Consider the following 26,072-nt stretch of genomic DNA (forward strand, 5'->3'; position numbering starts at 1 on the left):
GGGTCTGGATGGAGACTGAGGACAAAATAAGCAGGGTCTTAGATAGGCAACCCTGATGGGACCCTTTATTTTCCCCATCATAAACCCATATGGCACACACATTAAATTGCTGGCTGGGTATGCGTGTTCACAACGTTTTTGATGACGAATACTTAGGCATGGTAGACAGTTAACAGGATTAAACTTTATGCGCATGCGTAAAACATTCAACTGTATCAGAGTGCGCAGGACACGGATAGTTCACAGTATGGAAACACAAATAAATTAATATAAGAGCCGCAGCGAATCCCCCGCGTCACATTAATGTGCCGATGACAGTTGAAACAAAACTGGCGATGCGCTTTTAGTGAGTTGTTAAATGAAAATATCGCAAATGATCAACCGAAACGTATAAAGCTGGTGAGATCACGTTTTTTAACTAGCCTGTTCGCGAGAGGAGTGATTATAAGCAGGCCACCGGAATCGAAAAGCAACTTGTAGCAAACGGCATTTGTAAAAGTCAATCAAATGAGAAAATGCATTCATGCATAATACATACAAAAAAAACCTACCTGACGTTCTCCACGACTTGACTTACTGCTGTGCGCTCTCGTGTCTCTCTGTCGGATATTCTTATGAGATCCGCCGCATTTTAACCACGCCCACTTCGTGACGCACCTTGTTCTGAATTAAGCGGCGTCTGCTTAGAGCTCAAAGTGCTTTACATGATGAAGAAAGAGAAAAAAGTCAAAATAAATAATTAAAATTAGGGAGCACTAATTAACATTGAATAAAAGTAAAGTCCGATGTCCAGTGAGGACAGAATGTGAAGGAATGGCGTCCAGAGTACAGGGGTCTAAAATGTCTGAGTTATTTACAGTAGAGAAGGATGAAAGAGGAGACACAGAAGATGTCTTTGGGGCCTTTTAGTGACTTTGAAAGAGAAGAAAGAAGCAAAATCATCAGAAGAGAATGACAAAGGTCTTGGAGCAGTAGAAGGACTTAAGAGAGACTTAAAGGTAGAGAAGAGGTGGTGAGCATTTCTTTCAGAGTATGCGATTAATATGAATGTCTTTGCAGATAGCAGAGATACAGAGAAGAAAGAGAGGAGGGACCTACACTTACCCTGGAGGGATGAAAGTTTCTTATTATGCTATATATATATATATATATATATATATATATATATATATATATATATATATATATATATATATATATATATATATATATATAAATTACTGTTATAAGGCAGCAGGACACTGAGCCATCCAGCCTCTCTCCAGCTACAGCTGTTTCTCGCTCAACTGGCACGTGGCCCCAAAATCGAAGACAGGCTGACGTCATCCAATGCGACGGCTCCTGAAGCCACACTGCCACTGTCTCACTTTGTGAAACACTACACCGACGCAAGGCTGTTGTTGACTGAGGCAGAAGTGTGACCGAGTTCAGAAAAAATCTCATCGGCCAGAGGCAGACAGTAAGTACTTTGGAGATGCGCTTTATGGACGTGTGAGTTTTCATTCGCTCCATTAGAATCACCGCGCGCGGCGAGTTCGTGTTCGTTAGCCCTCCGCTGAACTTTGCTCGAGTGAATCCTCCTGTGGTCACCCGCGTGCCATTGCTGTTCATTCGTATCAGCGGTTCACTTCACGTGGCTGAGTCCCAAGTGTTAGTTCGTTGCACCCAGTCACACCGCTGGCGCCTGTTCATTCCCCTCCGAGTGTTCTTTTGTCGTTTCCTTCGCGAATCGCCGGCATCGAGCAGACGGCCATTCCACACGTAAGACGCTTTGATTTCTGCCTTTATTTCTCTTTTGTCATTCCGCGGCGCTCAGTTATGACAGTTGCGGGGGTGGTGACCGGTCATTACTCATGCATGGATACAATGGCCTGTACAAGATTAAAAGTCACACATGCAAAATATACAACTTATAAAATGTTGACAGTAAATACCTATGCAGTAAACTGCGCATGCGTAGTATCAGTGAGTAGGGTCATTTCGATGGGTAAGATTTCAATGGCCGGTGTTCTAACGAAACATAACAGTGAGGAGTCTCTCAGGCGTTACGAGTCAGATTAGTAAAAGAGAAAAAGGAACTGGAGTACATGACACGAGCTGAGAACAAATACTAAGATACAGTGAAAGAAAACAGCAGTGCTGCCATGGCGTGCCTTGCCCATAGTACTTTAAACTGAATGTTCATATTGGTAAAGGTTGGCCATCAGTATCTGTATTTACACACATGGCCTCAAACCTGCTAACCCAGTGCAGACAGTTACATGTGTTTATTGGATGAACACTTAAATATGTTTCAGTGCTAAAGCCAAACCATCCATCCATCCTCTTCTGCTTATCCGAGATCGGGTCGCGGGGGCAGCAGCTTGAGCAGAGAGGCCCAGACTTCCCTGTCCCCAGCCACTTCTTCTAGCTCTTCCGGGAGAATCCCAAGTCGTTCCCAGGGCAGCCAGGAGACATAGTCCCTCCAGCATGTCCTGGGTCTTTCTCGGGGCCTCCTCTCGATTGGACGTGCCCGGAACACCTCACCAGGGAGGCGTCCAGGAGGCATCCTGATCAGATGATCGAGCCACCTCATCTGACTCCTCTCAATGCGGAGGAGCAGCGGCTCTACTGTGAGCCCCTCTCGGATGACTGAGCTTCTCACCCTATCTTTAAGGGAAAGCCCAGACACCCTGCGGAGGAAACTCATTTCAGCCGCTTGTATTCGCTATCTTGTTCTTTCGGTCACTACCCATAGCTCATGACCATAGGTGAGGGTAGGAACGTAGATCGACTGGTAAATTGAGAGCTTTGGCTTACGGCTCAGCTCTTTTTTCACCACGACAGACCGATGCAGAGCCCACATGACTGCGGACACTGCACTGATCCGCCTGTCGATCTCACGCTCCATTCTTCCCTCACTCGTGAACAAGACACCGAGATACTTGAACTCCTCCACTTGGGGCAGGATCTCGCTCCCAACCCTGAGAGGGCACTCCACCCTTTTCCGGCTGAGGACCATGGTCTCGGATTTGGAGGTGCTGATTCTTATCCCAGCCACTTCACACTCAACTGTGAACCGATCCAGAGAGAGCTGAAGATCACAGCCTGATGAAGCAAACAGGACAACATCATCTGCAAAAAGCAGTGACCCAATCCTGAGTCCACCAAACCGGACCCCCTCAACACCCTGTCTGCGCCTAGAAATTCTGTACATAAAAGTTATGAACAGAATCGGTGACAAAGGGCAGCCCTGGCGGAGTTCAACTGTCACTGGAAACGGGCTCGACTTACTGTTGGCAATGCGGACCAAGCTCTGACACCGGTTGTACAGGGACCGAACAGCCCTTATCAGGGGGTCCGGTACCCCATACTCCTGGAGCACCCCCCACAGGATTCCCCGAGGGACACGGTCAAACGCCTTTTCCAAGTCCACAAAACACATGTAGACTGGTTGGGAAAACTCTCATGCACCCTCCAGGACTCTGCTAAGGGTGTAGAGCTGGTCCACTGTTCCGCGACCAGGACGAAAACCACACTGTTCCTCCTGAATCTGAGGTTTGACTGACGGACCCTCCTCTCCAGAACCCCCGAATAGACTTTTCCAGGGAGGCTGAGGAGTGTGATTCCCTCTGTAGTTGGAACACACCCTCCGGTTCCCCTTTTTAAAGAGGAAGACCACCACCCCGGTCTGCCAATCCAGAGGCACTGTCTCCGATGTCCATGCGATGTTGCAGAGACGTGTCAACCAAGACAGTCCTACAACATCCAGGGCCTTGAGGAACTCTGGGAGTATCTCATCCACCCCTGGGGCCCTGCCACTAAGGAGTTTTTTGACCACCTCGGTGACCTCAGCCCCAGAGATCGGGGAGCCCACCTCAGAGTCCCCAGGCTCTGCTTCCTCACTGGAAGGCATGTTAGTGGGATTGAGGAGGTCTTCGAGGTACTCCCCCCACCGACCCACAACGTCCCGAGTCGTGGTCAGCCACTCACCATCTCCACCATATACGGTGTTGACACTGCACTGCTTCCCCCTCCTGAGACGCCGGACAGTGGACCAGAATCTCCTCAAAGCTGTCCAAAAGTCGTTCTCCATGGTCTCCCCAAACTCCTCCCATGCCCATGTTTTTGCCTCAGCAACAACCGAAGCAGCATTCCGCTTGGCCTGTCGGTACCTATTAGCTGCCTCCAGAGTCCCACAGTCCATAAGGGTCCGGTAGGACTCCTTCTTCAGCTTGACGGCATCCCTCACCGCTGGTGTCCACCAACGGGTTTGGGACTGCCGCTATGACAGGCACAAACTACTTTACTGCCACAGCTCCAGTCAGCCACCTCAACAATAGAGGCACGGAACATGGCCCATTTGGACCCAATGTCCCACACCTCCCTCGGGACGTGGTCGAAGTTCTGCTGGAGGTGGGAGTTGAAGCTACTTCTGACAGGGGACTCTGCCAGACATTCCCAGCAGACCCTCACAATACGTTTGGGCCTACCAGCCTGACCAGCATCTTCTTCCACCTTCGAAGCCTACTTACCACCAGGTGGTGATCAGTTGACAGTTCCGTCCCTCTCTTCACCCGAGTGTCCAAGACATGTGGCTGCAAGTCCGATGACACGACCACAAAGTCGATCATCGATCTGAGGCCTAGGGTGTCCTGGTGCCAATTGCACATATGAACACCTCTATGCTTGAACATGGTGTTCGTTATGGACAATCCGTGATGAGCACTTGGCGCCTCTCACCAGGGCAACTCCAGAGTGGTAGAGAGTCCAGCCCCTCTCAAGGAGATTGGTTCTAGAGTCCAAGCTGTGCGTTGAGATGAGCCCGACTGTATCTAGCCAGAACCTCTCGAACTCGCACACTAGCTCAGGCTTCTTCCCCTTCAGAGAGGTGACATTCCACGTCCCAAGAGCCAGCTTCTGTAGCCGAAGATCGGACCGCCAATGTCTCCGCCTTCGGCCACCACCCAACTCACACTGCACCCGACCTCCTTGGCCCCTCCCATAGGTGAGGCCCATGAGAAGGGAGACCCATGTTGCCTCTTCGGGCTGTGCCCGGCCGAGCCCCATGGGTGCAGGCCCAGCCACCAGGCGCTCGCCATCGAGCCCCACCTCCAGGCCTGGCTGCAGAGGGAGGCCCCGGTGACCCCCGTCTGGGCGAGAGTAAACACCGTCCAAATGTTTTATTCGTCATAGAAGGTCTATTGAAACCAGCCAAACTCGTTTAAAGCCAAACCAGTAAGCAATTAGTGAGTATCAGAGAACTTAATAGAGATTTGTGGTTTGTGTTACTGCCTCACAGTTCTGTCAGACTGAATTTGTATCTCAGCCTATTTTTTAAGTCTCTATGCACTTTCCATGTCTGCTTTTTTTATTCTTATTTTCTCCACTGCTCGCGTTTAGTGGACTGACAAGTCTAACAACTCTTAGTGTGGTTGTGTACTTGAATCTGAGTGTACATGATGATTATGGTCTATAGTTGGCTCCTGCCCTGTACTAGTACTCTGGTTTTCTTTCTGTACCCCAATAACTTCTATTTGTGTTTGTTTCATACTGGACCACGGTGGTGAGGTGGAGGTTAAGGTCCATTTGGCTACTTATACATGTGGCTTTATCATTCAGACCCAGCCAGGCTGTGTGGGTCACCCCATGTGCCACTCTTAGGTGAACACCACTGTCAGGACTGCCATCCCACTTCTCCACAAGACCCACTATCATTTAATTAGAATATTCATGAGGATCAATTATGGGCTGTTTTTTGTCTGACCCCTCCCCTTTGGGCTACCCATGGCAAACTGGTCTGACAGGAGCACAAATCTCCAAACAGTGGAGCACTGAGGAAGACTGAGGCACGCAAGGCCTCCACCATGCCAAGGTCACAATACTGGGAGGTTCTGCTGTTTAATACGAGTTTATTACTGTGTTAAGTATGCAAATATTTATGATGAGGTGTGTTTGTGTCAGAGTGTACATAAACAAGATGAAGCTGATAAACTTGAAACTTGTTGTTTCCAATTGTTGATAATGACAACATTCTGTTTTAAAGAACTTTTTTGTCCTGGAGCATGTCAGATTTGCCAGCCATATTTGCTGATTTCATCACCTGACCACGTTAATTTAAACAATTATCACATTTAGTGATTGTGTGCTGACCATTCAGCAGAGTAGTGCTCAGCCCTGTTTCTAACAGCCAATAGCATACTGCTGATGACGCCTGTGGTGTACAAAGGGTTAACATCTTTCGCTCTTCAGCAGCAACCTTCACCCTTTTATTTTTCCCCTTTTGTTTTGCTGTATGAAACATGAAACAGAAAGAGGATCATCTCTTATTTTTGTTAGGTTCAAAACCTGCAGTTTCTTACTCCTCTTCACTTAACTCTATGCCTTCAACTTCAGGGAAACATTCACTGGTTGTCTGCTGTCCTGCAAACACAGTCTGCCCCTAAGACTCAAAACAAAATCAAAACTGTTTAAATTTATCTTAATGAGTCACAGGTTAGTTGAAGTCAGACATTGGGTGTCTCACATTAGGCGGCCATCTTTACAGGGACACACCGCCAACTGCCTCCATCTTGCTTAGATTATCAAAATGAAGGCAGTGATTTAAATAATGGTTTGGGATTTAGCAAGGTTGGGGCAATGTCACATTAGACAAGCTGACCAGCGATTTTAAGTTCCTCCTTCATATGCCCCTGTTTTTTAACATAATCCTGAGGCCTAACTTGTATAAACCTTCCTTAACATTAACTATTAACAAAATTCTGGGACCCTAACAGTATTGAATGTTCAATCAGAGTAGTGAATACTGTTGGCACACAACTGTGCAAGATGGCCTCCTTCTTCTTGTATGGTGTTGAACCCTCCTTTCATTCCAAAACTGATTTTACACCTAATTTGATATGAACAGTGATGAGTTACTGTCTGATTGCTATGAACTGTCTGACTTGACATCAACTTTAACTAACAGGATGTTATAAAAATCAATTGTCTTTAGGTATGAATGATGCAGTTTTAATGGAATTGATTCCTGTTTTTTCCACAGAGAGAGAAGAACCTGCCATTTACTGTAACGTTTAAATGGATGTGAAAGAGGAGACGTGTGAGGCTGACATGAATATCATGGAATTAAGGACCGTAAATGTTAAGGAGGAGGACTGTGAGTGGGAGAGTGTCCACCCCAAACAGGAGAGTCTGGACATTAAGGAAGAATACAGTGAACTGGGTTTAGTGAACATTAAAGAGGAGGATAACGAGGAGTGTGTCAGAACTGAGATACATAACTATCGGAGTATGGAGAGTGTCAAGGAAGGTGACCTTCATTATGGAGATCAAAATGGAGCAGTGACCCCGTTAGTCTCTTCTCGAAGCAGACACTCTTCATCTCCAGAGTCTTCCATCAATATAAAATATGAATCATTACAGTCTGACAGAAAGGGGACTGAAGACATTTCATCTTCTAGAACTGAGGAAGGTCAGCCATCACCTAAGACGTCATCTGAAAGAAGTAAGTAGAAAATAACAATCGGTGTACGTTTTATGGTCAGGTTAGGGAGTGCCATCTTGCGCTTTTTAAAAAGAAACTAAGACAGACGTTCAGACTATATTAAACACAGAAATTTCACTGCATTTTACAGGGTTTAGGAATTTGTACTTCTTCCATTATTGTTTGTAACATTATTAAAACACTCTTAAGCTTGTTTTTAGTAAAAAAAAAAAAAAGAAAGAAAGTTTGTGAACCCTTTGGAATTCCTTTTATTTCTGCAATAATTCCTCCTAACTCTGTGGTCTGATCTTCAATTAAGTCCTTAAAACAGATAAGCACACTTGCTTTAAACTAATAAACAATGAAATCCTTGTCATTCCTGAATACATTATTTAAACATGTGAACAGTCCAGTTTGTGACGCCCTGTCTTTAGAAATTTTTCGATCCTCCTTTAGCTGCAATGGCCTTCACCAAACATTTCCTGCAGCTGCTACTCAGGGTTCAATTTCTTGTCTATTCATCATTTCGAAAGTTTTCAGTTCCTTGCTGTCTCAGGGATTCCTTCAATGATCAGGTGACTTCAGGTAAAGCTAATGAATACTAAGCTCTTCATTTTGATTGGCCGGTCCAGAACACCAGCTTTCTTCTGTTTAAGCCTTTCTCTTGTTGACTTCTTCTTTTGTTTCGGTGCTCTTGTACCTCCAACCCACTGTGAAATGGGGATACACACATGGTGAAATGGACGGACAGGCTTTCAAAAGACCCACACACCAGACCAGGGGTGACATTTATAAAACTTTGCATGGAATTGAGTGTGAAAATATGTGCACAAAAAAAAAAAAAACATGAAAATGTGTGCACCCAGAAAAAAAATGTGATTTATAAAGTGGGTGTATGTACATTACTACAAAATTTACTTTTTATAATTGACAGTCACTTTTTAAATATGTATATGTGAGCACTCTTTGAATTGCTATTCTGAAAACATTCACATATGGAGCCTGCTAATCTGTCACCTCTGTCTGCAATCATGATGCTGCAGAACTTCATTAGTTAGTAGATCAGCCTCTTCCTCCTGACAGTTTGAGACCCCACCACCTGCATATGAGAATATCTGACTTTGCTCTTCATCTGACAGTGAAAGATCATACTTGTAGTTACAGTTCCACTCCTCTGTGCTCTGGGGTTCAGGAAAGGTGTAGGGCAAAACTGTCTGTGCCGGAAGCCACTGTCACCTGGCACATGTAATGACATGATTGTTCTTGTCCATGTAAAGCACCATCACATCTTTCAAAGCTACTTTGTCTGAAAATAAATGAATCCCGGTTTGAGCCAGGCCGTGCAGACATGACATTTGTCAGCTACATCTTGGATGACTTGTGTATTAATAGAATGTCACTGCTTACGGTTAACAAAAGTAGCTTCAATCTTGCTAGGTGTCCTTTTTATAATATGAGTGCAGTAAAGTGTTCCAATTGTTTTAGGAGAGCTGGACGCCACTGCAGATTGACTTTTTTTTTTGGTAAAAATATGTCATGTATTATGTGTGTACACCCACACTTTATGAAAGCCAGATATAGCACATTGCCATTCGGGTAATGGCATCCAGCACAGCAGACATAATGGAGTGAAGCTTGGCTGAGATACTGTTGAGCAGTCGGCCAGTTCCCTGAGAAGAGACATCAACTAGCAGATATAAAGTGAAGACAAAACAGAATGTTTTCAGTGCAAATACGTATCATTGGCGCTCTTAAAGGAACTAAAATACAATCTGTACATCATAGCTATAATTTTTGAGGTATTATGTTTGTCACATCAACTCACATTATAATAAGACTTGGTGAAATTAATTATGCTTGCAAGTTGTCATTAAGCTGGTTTGGCTGCATTTTCCTGCTTGATCAAGGGTGTCATCATTTCCCAGTTTCTCTGAAATGTTGTGTATGTCAAATTTTCTGTAAATAAACACATGCTCCCCTGTCAAGTTTTCTTTTGTAAATCTTGACGTTTGTATCGGAGGTTGCATACACACATTTCGACTCTAATTTTGTGTGTATGCAAGCTTTATAAATGAGGCCTTAGGACCTTCACTAGCCTCTCTATACATAGTGTAGGTGTCAACCCAGGCAGCCTGACTGCAAACTCAACAGGAGGCTTCAGCATGCACAGGCCCAAAATGGATTACTGGCTTAAATAGTTACAATAAAGCACTCATCAAATGCCAGTAAACAATTGAAGGACAACATCCCTGGCATCAAATATAAAGGGTGGGGGTGGTCCTTCAGAAGTGACATTGGTGTGGCCCCACCTCTTATGGTCTCATCCACAAAATACAAAGATATTTGGGTAATCAATAAACAACACAATATAAACAAGACAAGAAATTACATAATCAGAATGAAAAGCCGAGTAATATTTGAAAAATATTGAAAGCACTAAATAAGCAAAGATATTCTTTTAAATTCTTTTGTTAGCTTTTCCACCTTTATTCTTCTCTCTTTATTATAATCTCCTCTTGACAATCTTTAAGAGTTCTTTTGATGTGACGTTGGTTCAGTTTAACTGTTGACTAAAATAACAAGCTTGATGGTCTGATGAATGGTCTCCTCTTGTCTGTCGCATTTCTTATGTTCTTGTTCTGTATGTTCAGGAGCAGATTTTTATGGAGAAGAGACAGCTTTGCCAGCCCCCACATTTCATTCCTTTTATTTGTCTGAGTGCCACTAAGCCACACCTCCAGTCTCATCTCATTGGTTGATCACCTGACTTGACTGGACTCTAAAGGTTTAAATGATGGTGTTCAGCATTGACAGTCCAGTTGTTTGTGTGTTATGAGTTCAGGTTGATTGTGTTTGTCTGTTATTGTAGTGCAGTTGAGATTCAGACCACATTCTCACAAGGAATTTGGACAGAAATTCAGATTCCAAAGGGTTTGCAAACATTTTCATGCATATGTAGATTGTATATGTAAATTTAAATTCTATTGAAGATTTTAATCAACACATTCTCAGAGCGACTTAATCCAACCGAGTGTCCATCTCGGTGTATCTTTAGCTAACAGTCTTGAGTTTGGCCTTTTTGTGTTGTAATGTGTACACGAACACGGGGGCACAGTTGGCAACCAGTTATGGGTAAATTTTGCACAAACATTAGGATGTGGTTCATTACACAGAGGGCCACGGACATCTGGAGTAAGTGACCAAGCGGTGTGATACACATGAGGCATTTAGGAGCGTTCAATACTCGACTTGATGTTATTTTAGAAGAATTAAGTGGATAGGATTGGCAAGCTGTTAATAACATTTCAAGTCTAATTTTACAAAACTACGTTCAAGTCAAGTCAACCACCACCCATGAGAAAGAGAGCCAAGCCAACATAGTGAAACTTTAATAGTAGAAAACATAAGTAAATAAATAGAATAGAAAGGGGAAGAGAATCTGTTTCCTCAGTGCTTTAAAAGCTTATTCTAAAATGTTATTAATTAGACCCTGCCAGGTTTTAAAAAAAGTTTTGCACGGGCCCTGTAGGTGAGTATTTATTTTTTTCCAATTTCAAATAGTACATAACATCAGTTACCCACTGACTGAAAAGAGGTGAGTTAGGATTCTTCCAGTTGAGTAAGATAAGTCTACGTGACAATAGTGAAGTAAAGATGATTACAGTTTGTTTGTTCCTCTCCACTTGAAGCCCCTCTGTGAGCCCACCAAACAGCTGTTAGTGGGTTAGGAGGGCTTGTGACTCCAAGGCTGTCTGATAGGCACTTAAAGATTTTGGTCCAGAATGATGTTAATTTGGTGCAGGCCCAACACATGTGACCCAGTGGAACTGGGACTTGATTGCAACGTTCGCAGGTTGGATCTTGACCTGGAAACATTTTGGACAGTTTTAAGCGAGACAGATGTGCTCGATTATATAATTTTGAGTTGAGTAATTGTATGCTTTGCACATATGGAGGTTGAGTGAATTCTCTGTATTGCTACTTTACATTCCTTTTCTGATATATTGATTAAGAGATCTTTTTCCCGTTGTCCTCTTGGATCTTTGAAGTGGAGAGACTGTAAAATAATTTTATATATTTTAGAGATGGAGTCTAAGTCCTTGAGATTGAGCAGTATTTTTTCCGGCATGGAGGAGGGTGCAAGACGAGTAAAATCGAGCAGGTTCTGTTTAACAAAGTTCCTAATTTGTAGATAGTGAAAGAAATGTGTAGGTGGAAAGTTAAATTTGGAATGTAATTGTTCATAGGATACAACAGATCTCTAAGTGATTCAATCTCAAATGTTTTCCAGACATTAAAAGCTCTGTATGTTTGAGAGGGAGGGAAAAGGTGGTTATCGTGCAGAGGTGTCACAGATAAGAGCTTCTCTGCCTCAAAGTACTTCCTGCATTGGTTCCTGAGCAATTTTCTGAGTGAATGAAGCACAATTGAGTTGTTAGTATATTGGCGATGACTTGTATTTATTGGGGCACAAAGCAAGGAATATAAAATACTGCAGGATTTTATTTCCGTTGCGGACCAAGCCTGTGTCTGTTGATCTGTTTGTGTCCATGTCCAGGTTTCTATAGCTTGTATATTTGCCCCCCAGTAATAAAGCTAAAAGTTAGCGTCTTTTAACAGGCCCTCAATAGGCGCCCAATGCCCTTGACTCCTTCGTGTCACTAGTGCTTGGCCACTTTGACTGTTTTATGCGTGATATTCAAGGACTACTTAAACATTTTCCTTAGTATGGATTTATAATGGCTATTTTTTTCTTTCCTTTTTCATGTGTGTATTTTGTGTGTGTACATACACATGTGATTAGAGAGTCATTGGAGGTTGTGAGGGGTCTGCGCACGAGCCTTGATCACTCCATGTGCTGAGTGTTTCTCTCGACCCACAATTGTTTAATATCTGCTTGCATGTCATATTTTTCTTCAGATGTGTGTTTGTGTCATCTTTTCACCAATTTGACCCCAGTTTTGTGAATGATGGGGTCAGGGTGAGACTGTTTACCAAACTCTCTCCATGTTTTCCCAATCATAAGCATTACATGGTGCTTTTTTCAGTGTTTTTGTTTTAGAGACCTTGGTTGAGTTTTCTTTAAGGTTTTGTGGTTGGATTCTGGAGCTGCTATCTACATTATACATGATTGCTGTCGAGGACATGGGGTAGACTCATTTTCACACCTCGTAGTGTTCTCTTTTGTTGCCCCTTTTTGTTTTACCCTCTTGTGTCTCTTTTTGGATTGTAAGGTTCTTCTCTTCTACTTGCAAACACTTGACTGTTGCTGAGTTATTATCTTCCAAGTAGGTTGATACAGCCTGTTTGTAAGAATCATTTCTTTTGGTTAAAGACATTCAATGAGCTACCTTAAGGTACTACTGTGTGGCAGCATCCTTCTTTTACCACTACTAAAAATTAAAATAAAATAAAACATGGAGTTTTGGTTCTGGTTTGTTGTGCTCTGCATGTGAAGGTTCTTAGTGTGGAGGTGTTTCACCCAGCAGGTTTCGTTCAATCTATGCCACACCTCCATATAGTAACACATTATATGCATCCTTTCTTCTTGTAAATTCCAACTAATCATCGGTATGGATGCAAATACATTTATCAATCCCTTGCTCAATATATCACCTTCCCTGATTAATTAGCTAATTCCTCCCTCTTCACGGGCGCTTGCCAGATTTCTTTTGGCTCTAAACCTGATTGATACATTTCTATTATTGTCCTTATTTTCTGTCCACTGGTGCCTTAACCTTCAGCATTTTCTTCCTTTATTTCATGCAGATTTTATTATACAAACCTCTCATAAACCTGAGGAATTTTAGCTCAAAACAAAGACTCTGCTCAGGGTCCAGCTTTTACTTGGCTGGCTATTAAAGAGCATGTTCGAGATCTTCCCATTGCTTATGCGTCCAAATTTTCTCTCTTGGCCCAGAGGAATATAATGATCTTGAGAAACAAGCTCAAAATTATGCTTATCAGAGAGAAGGTAAATGACCTTCTTATGCGGTCTGCAGAATTGAAAGTGGTGCTCTCTTTGCTCTCTCCCTGGTGCTAAACTTAGTAAACTGTTAGCCACTTGGATTGTGCAGATGAGACTTGTTAGCCTCCATGTCCCAGGTCGAGCATACAGTGCTAAAATAGATTGATATGTAATAGCACTAAGTACCGTTTTGAAATTAATAAGGGTTTTTATTCTTTATTATTTTTTCCTGAAGTTTCCCCTCTGCTGAACCCCATCTTTGGAAGCGCTTGATGTGTTTTTCAACTCTATTCAATTTTACCAAAACTCTTGAGGGAGGGGGATTAAAAAAAATGATGCTTCCCTTCTGGAGGCCCCTGTTTTAGCTGAAAAAGTTAAATCCATTACATTAATTTTTAAATCCATTTGCACAAAAATAAAAAGTTCCTCTGGTCCAAGTGGTATGAATCCTGAAGTATATTTTGCATTTTGGCCACAACTGTGCAGTTTGCTGTTTCAAATGATCAGTCAAGTGACATGTGGGTCTCTGGGATTTTTCAGTGACATTTGTGTTTTATTCATTTAAATTTTACTCTGTTCTCTTTTGTATAGCTCCAACATGTCAAATTCATATATTAGAATGCTTTTGCTTTGTTATCTCCTTCCTCTATTTTGAAATCAAGCACATCACTGAGTCAAGTGGCTTTGGGCTAAGTGTGTAGACATATCAACACATTCTGTTGAATAAAAGCGCCTTTCTCATGTTTGTCATGGTACTCTATTTTAAACACAAACCTCTCCAATATAACAACAACTGAAGATTAATACTTACATATGTATTGTATATAATACTAGCCAACCCACGCCGCACAGTTATGTATTGATGGGTGAACACTTCCTGAAAGACACAGTTGTCCAAAAGGGGTGGGTTTGAGGATACAACTGTAAGTGAATGAAAAGATGGAACTTTGGAGAGAGCAACATACAATTGTCCGTGATTGAAAACTGGAGGACCACCGTTGTGCCCCCACCTCCCAGAGTGAGGGATGGGGCTAGATGGCATCCCTCTAAGAAGTTGGACACTGAACGCTCGGGGGTCGCGTAACTATTTAGCAGGAGGGAGTCTCGCTCGTTATTGGAATTAACCAGACAAATCGCTCCACTAACTAAGAACGGCCATGCACCACCACCCACAGACTTGGGATAAAGCTATCAATCTGTCAATCCTCTCTGTGTCCGGGCCGGGTGAGGTTTCCCGTGTTGAGTCAAATTAAGCCTCAGGCTCCTCTCCTGGCGGTGCTCTTCTGTCAATTCCTTTAAATTTCAGCTTTGCAACCATACTCTCCCCAGAACCCACAGACTTTGGTTTCCTGGTTGGCTGCCCTGCGGGTCATGGGAATAATGCTGTCAGATCACCATTCAGCATCGTTTATGGTCGGAATCACGATGGTATCTGATTGTCTTCGAACCTCCGACTTTCTTTCTTGATTAATGAAAACACTCTTGGCAATTGCTCTCGCTCGAATTGTTAGTGGGCGGGGCTCTGTCGTGCGTGTCACATGGTCTGTATTGCGTGCCATGTTCGGCCGCTTAGTAAATTGTTGGTGGGCTTGGCTCTGTGAGTTGGTGGCCGTGGCTCTGTCTTGCGTGTGTCTTGCTTGCCATGGATTTAGTGAAGTATATATATAGATTCTAAGAATATGATAAAAACCTGATGATGTAGTTCTGTAATATAGTATAAAAAATGTCAACAATAATCTTGTTGATTGTGCCTATCTTATGTGAACTCTTTATTTTACTGATTAAACTTTTTGGCCCCACTGATTATGCTCATGTAAGGACTAGTTGTAATATGACTGAAAAAATTAACAAGTTAAATATCTTTCCACATGTTACCTAAATATTAACAATTGCTTATGTTTATCAAAGTTTGTTCATAAATCCACCCAACACTTGTTATTTCATGTTGTAAGATAATGTCATTATTAAAGCTGTGGATTAACAACTAAGCTCTTTTATTCTTTTAAAACTTATACAGGTATAATACTTCACTGCTGTTCTGAATGTGGCAAAGAGTTTTCTGAAATGAGTAATCTTCAGAGCCACAGAAGAATTCACACAGAAGAAAAGCCGTATTGTTGCCCTGAATGTGGAAAACAATTCACTTGCAGTGATACTCTTCAGACTTGTATTACAACTCGCACAGGAGAGAAGCCATATTGCTGTTCTGAATGTGACAAACAGTTTTCAAAGGGAAGCAGCCTTCAGAGCCACCAAAGAATCCACACAGGTGAAAAGCCATATGACTGCTTTGAATGTGGTAAACAGTTTTCAGAAAGAAGCCAACTTCAGGGCCACAAAATAATTCACACAGGTGGGAAGCCATATTACTGTTCTGAATGTGGTAAACAATTCCCGACGTAATACTCTTCTGAGGCACATTAAAACTCACTCAGGAGAGAAGCCATATTGCTGTTCTAAATGTGGCAAGCAATTTTCAAGAAGAAATAACCTTTCGATTCATGAAAGAATTCACACTGGAGAGAAGCCATATTGCTGCCCTGAATGTGGAAAACAATTCTCTTACAGTAGTAATCTTCAGTCACACATTAAAATTCACACAGGCGAGAAGCCGTACTGTTGTTCTGAATGTGGTAAACAATTCCCGAGATGTAATGCTCTTCTGAGGCATATTAAAACTCACTCAGGAGAGAAGCCATATTGCTGTTCTCAATGTGGCAAGCAATTTTCACAAAGAAATCACCTTTCAGTTCATGAAAGAGTTCACACAGGAGAGAAGCCATATTGCTGCCCCGAATGTGGAAAACAATTCTCTTACAGTAGCAATCTTCAGTCACACATTAAAATTCACACAGGCGAGAAGCTGTATTGCTGCTCTGAATGTAGCAAAAAGTTTACACGGAGAAGCCAACTTCAGATCCACCAAAGAATTCACACAGGATAGAAGCCATATCCCTGTTCTGAATGTGGCAAACACTTTTTACAAAGAAGCCACCTTTTGACACTTTTGACACTGGGGAGAAGCAGTTTGGCTGTAATAAATGTGGCAAACACTTTTTAAAAAGACATACTCCTCAGATCTACCAAAGAATTCACACAGAAGAAGCCATATTGCAGTCCTGAATATGGAAAACAATTCTCTGAGAGTAATACACTTCAGATTAGTGATGGGAAGTTCGGATCATTTTACTGTCTCGGATCTTTGAGTCTCGTTCAGCAAAATGAATGAATCATTTTTCGAGTCATTTCGTTCAATTCTCTTTCCGGCTCAGACTGCATAGGTTTAGCTTATGGGGCTGTCACGTGATGAATGAACGACTCAAACCCGAAGACTCGAGAGATGAACTAATCAATTCTGTTTCCGGCTCAGACTGAGTTGGTTAAGCTTATGGGGCTGTCACGTGATGGACGAACGACTTGAAAAACCCGAAGACTCGAAACAGGTGAATCAATTCCAATACAGAAACTATAAGAAGTTGCAAATGCTTGCGACTGAATGAATCCCTCCCACGAGACGACTCGTTCTTCCCGAGTCACATTAAAGATTCGTTCAAAATAAACGAATCGTTCAAGAACGACCCATCACTGCTTCAGATACAGATTAACACTCACACAGGAAAGAAGCCATATTGCAGTTCTGAATGTGGCAAACCATTTTTATATAGATATCATCTTCAGTGCCGCAAGAGAGAAATTTTTGGATTAGACAAACACACCGAAGTAGTAATAATTCACGGAAAACTGAAATCAGCCTTGTTGAACATTATCCAATAAGAGAACTTGAACAAGAGGAGACCTAATTAATAGTTGGGAATTAATGAGGGTGTAAGCATAAACCATAAAGAGCAGTGATTGAAGATCAGTGAATACACAAAAAGGGTAAAATTGTCCTCAAACATTCCTTGATGGTGAGGAACAAGATACAAACCGTTAATAAGTTAATGCTAGCTTTGCATTAAAATCCACCTTTATCAGTAGGAATCCTTGATGGTGTTTCATCCTTTTATAAGCAAATCAAGGTCTTCATAAAATGTTTTAATTTCTTTCTCATCTTCATTTTCTGTTGGGAGTAAATCTGTCTGAGTTTTTAGCCGGGCCACTGGTGTTCCCTGTATGGTTGCATACATACTGTAGTTCCTTCAGATTATGTTTTATATGAGATCAGTGCTTTATGAGTTCTTTCATTTAGAATTAGAGCAACTGCTCTTCTTTTATGTTCTGATCTCAGGTATATCATTCTGTATTTTCTTTCTGCCCTGGTGAGTTTGTGTAGAAATGTCACTCATTATTCCTGTAGGCCTCTGAACTCCCAAAACCAACAAGCCCCCCGCCCAAAACCAGGCACCCCACCTATTGGTTCTTGGCCAGAGTGGGGAGTAGATCCAATAGTCATTGCCCATGGTGGTACAATTGTCATACATCAGGACAGGCTAACAATTCTGCAATTCTGCAGAGTTTGGTGCAAAGCTGAGGAGAGTAACTGACAAGGTGGTCTGCTCTGAAGCTCTGTGCCATCCACCAGTCCAAGTAAGGTTGAGGAGATTAGAAGGCTTAATGTGCGGCTCAGGTCTTGGTGTAGGATAGAAGAATAAATTTATGGGACTTACGGCTCCTTTTGTACCTGATTTGACTTGTCCTGCCACAACGGGTTACATTTGAAGCCAGTCCTGAGGGGTGAGCTTGTAGGCAAACTCCTGGTAATTACCTATTGGACCTAGCCTGGTATAGTCTGAAGGAGCAAGCTGGGAGCATCCTTCAGTTGACCCACCACCTACAGGAGGAGTTCTGCGTTTGGTGATTTGAAGGCAGGTGCCTTGGTGGACTGACCCCCTGCTACTAAAACTGACTCTAAGGACATGGAATGTGACCTCTGTGGTGGTTGAAGGAACCCAAGCTACTGCAGGAGGTAAAGAGATACCATCCCCTTAATGCACACATGGGCTCTAGACCCAAACTCCTCTGAAAAGTGCTGGACTCTGTTCCATTCTGGAGTTGCCCACGGAGAAAGGCATTGAGTAGATGTGGGTTTACTTACAGCCCCTGGCTCAGCACTTGTACTTTAGATTTACCCACTGGACAAGATGATCACGTTCCTACAATTTCGAGTCGGGGGCTGTGACTCATGTCTATCTTTATGTGCTGACTATTGTGTCTGAGTATTCGACCTTCAAAGAGAAGATGGGTGGAGTGCTGGAAGGTGCTCCCTCTGGGGACTCTGATGTGATTATTCAACATTAACGTGGGCAATGATGGGTGAAACCTGGAAGGGTGTGGTTGGTAGGAGTGGACTACTCGATCTAAACCCAAGGGATGCCTTTGTCATTGGAGTTCTGTGTTAGTGACAGTTTGTTCATAATGAACACCATTTTGAGGATAACAATGTTGCATAGTTGCATTAGATTTCATTCTTGTTACCATTAGGACTCTTTCCGCTTTATTAAACACGCGCAGACTGTGAAGTGAACTGAATAGAATTGACACCTGCTGCCCAAAGGGGCGGAGCTGGAGAACAAGACACTGTCTGAAGGGGTGGGGCCATCCTGCGAAGCTGCACAGAGTGGCCGTGTGCGCGCGCCTGCGTAAGTCAGAGAGTGGGAGAGAAGCGCTGATTCGGAGAAGGTTATTGCTGCAGACCAGAGACATTATGGGCGGATCTGAAGGCGGGATAATTGTAAATGCAAGTGGATAGTATTGGCTAATTCAGAATTTCAATGAATGAGATTGTTGTTACTCTATGACAATTAAAAACTCACCTCTCCAGTTATCAACGTTTGAAGTTGTCTATCAAGTGTAACTTTTAACCAGACGTTTCACAGTTCGTGATCCCTACCTCTTTGAGGTTCTGCGTTATAGAGCTTCCTCTTAAATAGCAAGCAACGAAACTCCATTAGACAAACGAAGGAGCGACAAAACTAATTGCTCGTATTTTTGATGGCGGAAGTAAGTGTGCTTCAAAATGAAAACGTTTGAAAGTTGCAGTTTTTTTTTTCTTCATATTTTTTATAACTTTATTTTGCATGGTGATGTTTGTACCATAAACCTTTACGTTTGTATTAATAATCATTTTCACTGTAGTAATTCATTTATATTCAGTACTACGCAGTGGTACCGGCAACTCCTCAAATTCCACATAAATTGCCTTTAACTGAAAATGCAGCTTATATATACAGGAACAAAATTAATGGAAAAGGATTTTATACTCCTGATAAATGGAGAGTCAAAACTTTTGAAGCTCAGTATTCTGAAACCATAACTCACAGCTAGACCCTCGTTATTCTAAGGTCTTGTGTCTGTGTATATATACTGTATATATATAACTGCTAAAAAAATGTAAAGAAACACTTTGAAAACACGTGAGATCTCAATGGGAAAAAAATCCTGCTGGCTACCTCTACTGTTATGGACTGATATGGTGATGTGTTAGGAATGAAAGGATGGAAATGAAAATGATCAACTGACAGAGAGGGGGCTCAATTTAAAGACACCATGAAAATCGAAGGGAAAAAATGATGCAGGAGGCAGGTGAGTCCATTTTGACAGAATTTCATTGCAGCAACTCCAAATTGTACTCCGTAGTTTGAATGGCCCCCACGTGCTTGTATGCATACCTGACAACGTCATAAAGAGATGATGGATGGTGTCCTGGGGGATTTCCTCCCAGATCTGGACCAGGGCATCACTGATCTTCTGGACTTCCTGAGGTGCAACCTGGTGGCATCAGATGGACCGAAACATAATGTTTTGGATTGAGGTCAGGTGAGTGAGCAATGGCGTGGGGGGCGAGGGGGGTTTGTCAGTGGTATCAATTCCTTCATCCTCTCGCCACATGAGGCCGGGCATTGTTGTGCACCAGAAGGAACCAGCATAGGGTCTGACAGTGGGTCAAAGGATTTCATCCCGATACCTAACAGCAGTCAAGGTGCCATTGTCTAGCCTGTACTGGTCTGTGTGTCCCTCCATGGATATGTCTCCCCAGGCCATCACTGACCCACCACCAAACCGGTAATGCTGAAATATGTCACAGGCAGCATAACGTTCTCTAGACTCTTTCACGTCTATAACATATGCTCAGGGTGAACCTGCTCTCATCTGTGAAAAGCACAGGGTGACAGTGGTGGACCTTCCAATTCTGGTACTCTGTGGCAAATGCCAATTGAGCCCTACAGTGCCCACTAGAGGACATCACCGGACCCTCAGGCCACCCTCATGAAGTCTGTTTCTGAATTTTTGGTCAGAGACATTCACACCAGTGGCCTGTCTGCTGGAGGTCATTTTGTAGGCTCTGGCAGTGCCCAGCCTGTGCCTCTTTGCCCAAAGGAGCAGATACCGGTGGGTCCTTCTGATGGGTTAAAGACCTTCTACGATGGGCCCTGTCCAGCTCCCCTAAAGGAACTGCCAGCCTGTCTCTTGGAATCTCCTCCATTGACTTGATGTGATATACTCATTCAAAAGGGTTCCTTTAATTTTTTGGGCAGTATATATATATATATATATATATATATATATATATATATATATATATATAGATATAGATATAGATAGATAGATATAGATAGAAAACTACATTTATGTAAAACCAGTTTTTCATTATAAACCTACGACATACGAGAATAAAACAAATGCCTTACCAGAAATATCATTGCCAAAATAAATTCCCAGCTGACTGAATGATTTAATGGTTCAGACTTGACAGCCTCAGTGCAGTGTGTGCTAAACTGACCAGTAAAGTGGAGTCGTCTCAGGTTGTTATGTCAGGGCCGTCTGGTTAGTTCTACTGCAGTAGACACACTCGGTGGGCTCTTAATATCCTGCCTGCTTGGGTAGTCATATAGGATGATGTCCAGCTGAACTATCTGCAATCTCTAACTTGTCACCAGTCGTGATGCTGAAGCACATCAGTGCCTGCTAAACAGTTGGACTCCTGACCTTCTCCAGTCTCTAAGACCCTAAAGACAAGCTGATGTGTTCGCAACACCACTAGGACCTGATGGAGCCAAATGGAGGATAAAAGAGATATGAACAAACATCTGTCATGTTTTAATCTCTAAATGTAACTTTTGTATAAGTAATATGTATTATAATAATTATATATTTGATTATCTTAAAGAGGTATTTAAAATCCCAAAAGTAATAAAGATCCACTTAAGTCAAATAATTGAATACCCTGATTAACAGGTGCACAGTCACAAAAACTGCAAAATTATTACTCTTTTAAAGGCATAATATTTGCTCTTCACAGATCGTTTAACATAGTAAACTTTATTATAAAATTAATAACTGAAATGTGACTATTAGCACAATGATAACTGTGTTTCTTACATTTAACATTGATAACATAGAGACAGCCAATGGATTCTTAAAAGTCTTTATTGCCAGCTTTCTTAACGTTGTCTATTCCCTGATACCTGAACGTGAGAGTGCAAAGTATGTGATTTGTAATATTCTGTAATCATAATACAACTAAAAAAAACAAACTTGAATACGAGAAAGACAGGCAAGAAACTCACTAGAGCTGCTAGTGTGATGAGAACAGACATGAAGACCGCAGAATATTTAACAGACATCAGCAAACAATTAATGATACTTTCATTTCTGAATTCTCTGATCTCCTGGCTGATATCACCCTCTCCCATGACAAAGTATTTATTGTTGGTGATTTCAACATTCACGTTTGTTGTCAATCGAAACCTTTGGTCAAAGACTTTTTATCGCTATTGGACTCATTTGATTTTATACAGCATATTAATACGCCAACTCACTCTCTCGGTCACACCCTTGATCTCGTTCTTACTCGTGATATTTCAGTGAATAGTATTGATTTATGTGATGTTTCTTTCACTGATCACCTTTTTGTAATGATGGATCTGCATATTACTGTTGATCTCCCGACTAATAGCCGTCCCCCATGCTGCTCGCGCTTTTTAAATTCTTCCATTATATCTGATTTTAAAACCATTTTCTCTAGTCTTTATATGCATGACCAAAATAATGATATCGATGACTCCTGTGAAACGGTTTTAGACGCAAATGCTCCGCCCAAGATACGCTGTAATAAGGTAAGACCTGCTCCCTGGCTAAATGAAACTACGCGATCACTGTGCTGCGCCTGTCAAACTGCTGAACGGAGTTGGAAAAAAGATGGACTGACTATCTCTAAACAGATTTTCAGGTCTTCTCTTTTCAATTTCCAGGCTGAAGTTAAGAAATCGAAACATGACTTCTTTGCCGATTTAGTATCCCGCCATGCTAACAATCCTTGGGTTTTATTTAATTCAATTAATGCGGCCATTCAGCCTCATTCTATGATGGGATTAAATAGCACTGTTCATTCATGTGAGCAGTTTCTATCTTTCTTTGTCAGCAAAATTTATACTATCCACCGTGGCATTGTTCTAACTGGCTATGAACTTCCTACTGTTTATCATCACATTGTTATAGATTCCTTTGATCTAGTCTCACTTTCAATGCTAAAAAGAACTGTTGACACCCTTAAACAAGCTTCCAGCCCCCTTGATATTGTACCACCACGTCTCTTAGTGGAAGCCTTTGATGTGTTGGGCCCATCTTTACTAGCCATTATAAATGATTCTATTAGTTTGGGGGCTGTACCCTCATTTTTTAAACATGCTGCAGTCCGTCGCCATCTAAAAAAGGCAGAATTAGATCCTGGAGATCTAACCAACTTTCGTCCAATTTCCCAGCTGCCATTTCTGGCAATTGGTCGATCACCTAAACTCCAATAATTTATTTGAGATCTAACAATCTGGTTTTAGGCGTTATCATGGTGTTGAAACGGCACTCCTGAAAGTGTTCAACGACATCTCTCTTATTACTAACTCAGGTGATGCGGCAGTCCTTGTCCTCCTTGACCTGTCCGCTGCCTTTGACACCATTGACCATGAAATATTGCTGATGCGGCTCGAACATCTTGTTGGGATTAAAGGGGCTGCTCTTAACTGGTTCAGGTCATATTTAACTGGTAGACACTTTTCAGTCATTTTAAATTCCTCTTTTTCATCTACTGCTCCTCTTAAATATAGTGTTCCTCAGATATCCATTTTGGGTCCTATCTTATTCTCTATATACCTTCACCCTATTGGAGCGATTTTTAGGAAATTTAACATTTCTTTTCACTGCTATGCTGATGATACTCAGGTTTATATTCCCGTCTGCAACTCTTGCAACCAATCAACTCCACAACTGTCTCTCTGAACTAAGATCCTGGATGGCCAATAATCTTCTTGATCTGAATCAAAATAAAATGGAGGTGCTTATAGTGGGTCCACCAGCTAAAACCCAAATTGGTCTTGGACTTCTCAGCTCTTTCTCTGCCTTTTCCAAACCTCAAGTCCACAATCTTGGTGTTACCTTTGATAGTAACCTCTCTTTCGAGAAACAAGTAAATTCTGTAGTCAAGAGTTGCTTTTTCCAACTTTGTATATTAGGTAAGATCAAGCCTTTTTTATCTTCTAAAGATCTTGAGAAAGCTACTCATGCTTTTATTTTTTCTCGCCTCGATTATTGCAATTCGCTGTATTCTGGGATTAGCAAATCTCTGCTATGCAGGTTACAGCTGGTCCAAAATGCTGCTGCTTGCTTTCTGGTTGGGGCAAGGAAGTCTGACTCTGTTTCTCCTATTTTAGCTTCTTTACACTGGCTGTCTGTCAGTTTTCGAATTGATTTTAAAATATTGCTTCTAGTTTTTAAATCGTTACATGGGCTTGCTCCTGCCTGTTTATCCGAATTGTGTGTTTTACACCAGCCATCCAGAGTGCTTAGACCTTCTGGTCAGTTGTCTCTTGTTGTCCCTCGTACCAAATGTAAAACCAAAGGGGGACAGACAGGGCCTTTGCAGCTGCTGCTCCTCGCCTGTGGAACTCTCTACCTCATCATATTAAGGAGTCATCTACAATTGAACTGTTCAAAACAAGATTAAAAACTCACTTCTTTTCACTTGCATTCAGTGACCTTTAGTAATACTAATGGTTTCCTCTTTGTGATCATATAATATTATTTCTATTTATTATCTATCTTATTTTATGTTCATATATTGTATTACTATTTATGTTTTATTGTTTATGTTTTCTCTTTTATTCTTTTATTGTAAAGCACTTTGGCCGCAGCATTACTATGTTGTTTTAAATGTGCTCTATAAATAAATTGACATTGACAAACAAAGAACAGAGGCTGATCTGCAGGCAGAAGGGGGGACATGGAATATTAGGAATACATAAATAAATTAACATGGATAAATAGTAATGAGAGTAATAAACACATTTTAGGGTTGTGTATTATAGAAGTAAACATTTAACTCTGACAGTTTATTCAACGTTTAAAATTGTAATACGTTTATATCCCGTCTTTAAGGCGACAGTTAAATGTAGGCGACTATTTCATTTGGACATTCGAGTAAACACCAACAATCAAACATTTGCTTTAATCTGACTGACTCAATCAAGTAGAGTCCACACTTAAGTCTATGTCAATCCGGTAAAATCAGGCGGACACAAATTTGTATTGCTATGTTAATTTAAATTTTCTTCAGGCGATGTTTAGTAACGATAAATATCTCATATCCAAACTTTTATTATCATTATTTTTTCAGAACCGCTAATCATGGTGGTAAAAATATACTGCAGTCTTAATAATGCACTCGACAGAGTGTTATAGTGTAAGGTACTGGCACTAGTAGGTTGTCATCGCAGAGGTATTTTACGAATGTACTCTCCGTCTCTTACAGTCACTTTATCTTGACCGTCCACCTTTAGAAATTACTCCCACCTTTCTTTTTACGTATCCATAAGGCAATTGGCAAATGTGCAGCATGAATGACAAATAACACCGATTGGAGATTTGTTAAACAAAAAGGTGATTGACAGCGACGTTTAAATTTTTGATTGGCTGATCTGTGCATGACGTTCGCAAATTTAATATTTAATTGGCTGAAGTCGAAAATGATATTCTCGCCCATTTTACTCTGGTCTGCAGCAACATCTAATTGCTGATTCGAGCCGCTCCGCTGTTTAAATCCATTCGTCTGGATATGTGAGCACCGGCGGACAAATAGAAATGCGGGTGTCCTGCAGGGCAGTCGCAGAGAGGGCACAGGACAGTACTGGTGCGTACTTGCACTTCTCCAACTGGGAGCTCCTGCTCGTTCACATAAATTTCATAACAAGAGACTTTTTTGCTGCCCCGTCTCTCTGATGGCACGCGCATTTGTTGTTTGACAAATCGTGGAAGTGGTCAGGCCTCGTGCTTTTGGAAAAATCAGAGCTCAGCATTACTTCAGTTCTTGAACCTCCTGCCATCTCCACCAATGTTCTTTTCACCAAGTGAAACTAAAACCAAACTTGTTCAAATTATAATTTAGTAGACCGGAACTGAAATAAAAGTTAAACAAAACTGTGTGAAGTAGAGAATAAGGAGAATGAGGCAGGTGTTGTCAGGCTGATGTTCACCACACTTGTCTTTGTGCATAACACACATGTAATAGTATGATGTGATATGTGTGTTAAGAAGGTCCATCACAGACATGAAAGGCGCTATATAACAGATCACTGTGAGCACATGGTGGATACATAAGTGAAGATTTTGCTCCAATAAGGTCCAAGCTGGGGACATCACAAAGCAAAGCGGCTG

General features: G+C 41.9%; 2 protein-coding genes and 1 pseudogene across 2 annotated transcripts in view; 2 read left to right on the forward strand and 1 right to left on the reverse strand.

Annotated features, from left to right (window-relative positions):
• The window catches only part of LOC120533526 (zinc finger protein 664-like), a 210,087-nt gene that overhangs the window by 176,934 nt on the left and 7,081 nt on the right, over positions 1 to 26,072 (reverse strand). The gene's annotated exons all lie outside the window — the stretch shown is intronic.
• The window catches only part of LOC120533516 (gastrula zinc finger protein XlCGF57.1-like), a 695,777-nt gene that overhangs the window by 55,146 nt on the left and 614,559 nt on the right, over positions 1 to 26,072 (forward strand). The gene's annotated exons all lie outside the window — the stretch shown is intronic.
• Positions 7,057 to 16,643, forward strand: LOC120534760 (annotated as a pseudogene).

Source organism: Polypterus senegalus, chromosome 8, assembly GCF_016835505.1.
Source record: "Polypterus senegalus isolate Bchr_013 chromosome 8, ASM1683550v1, whole genome shotgun sequence".
Lineage (NCBI taxonomy): Eukaryota > Metazoa > Chordata > Cladistia > Polypteriformes > Polypteridae > Polypterus > Polypterus senegalus.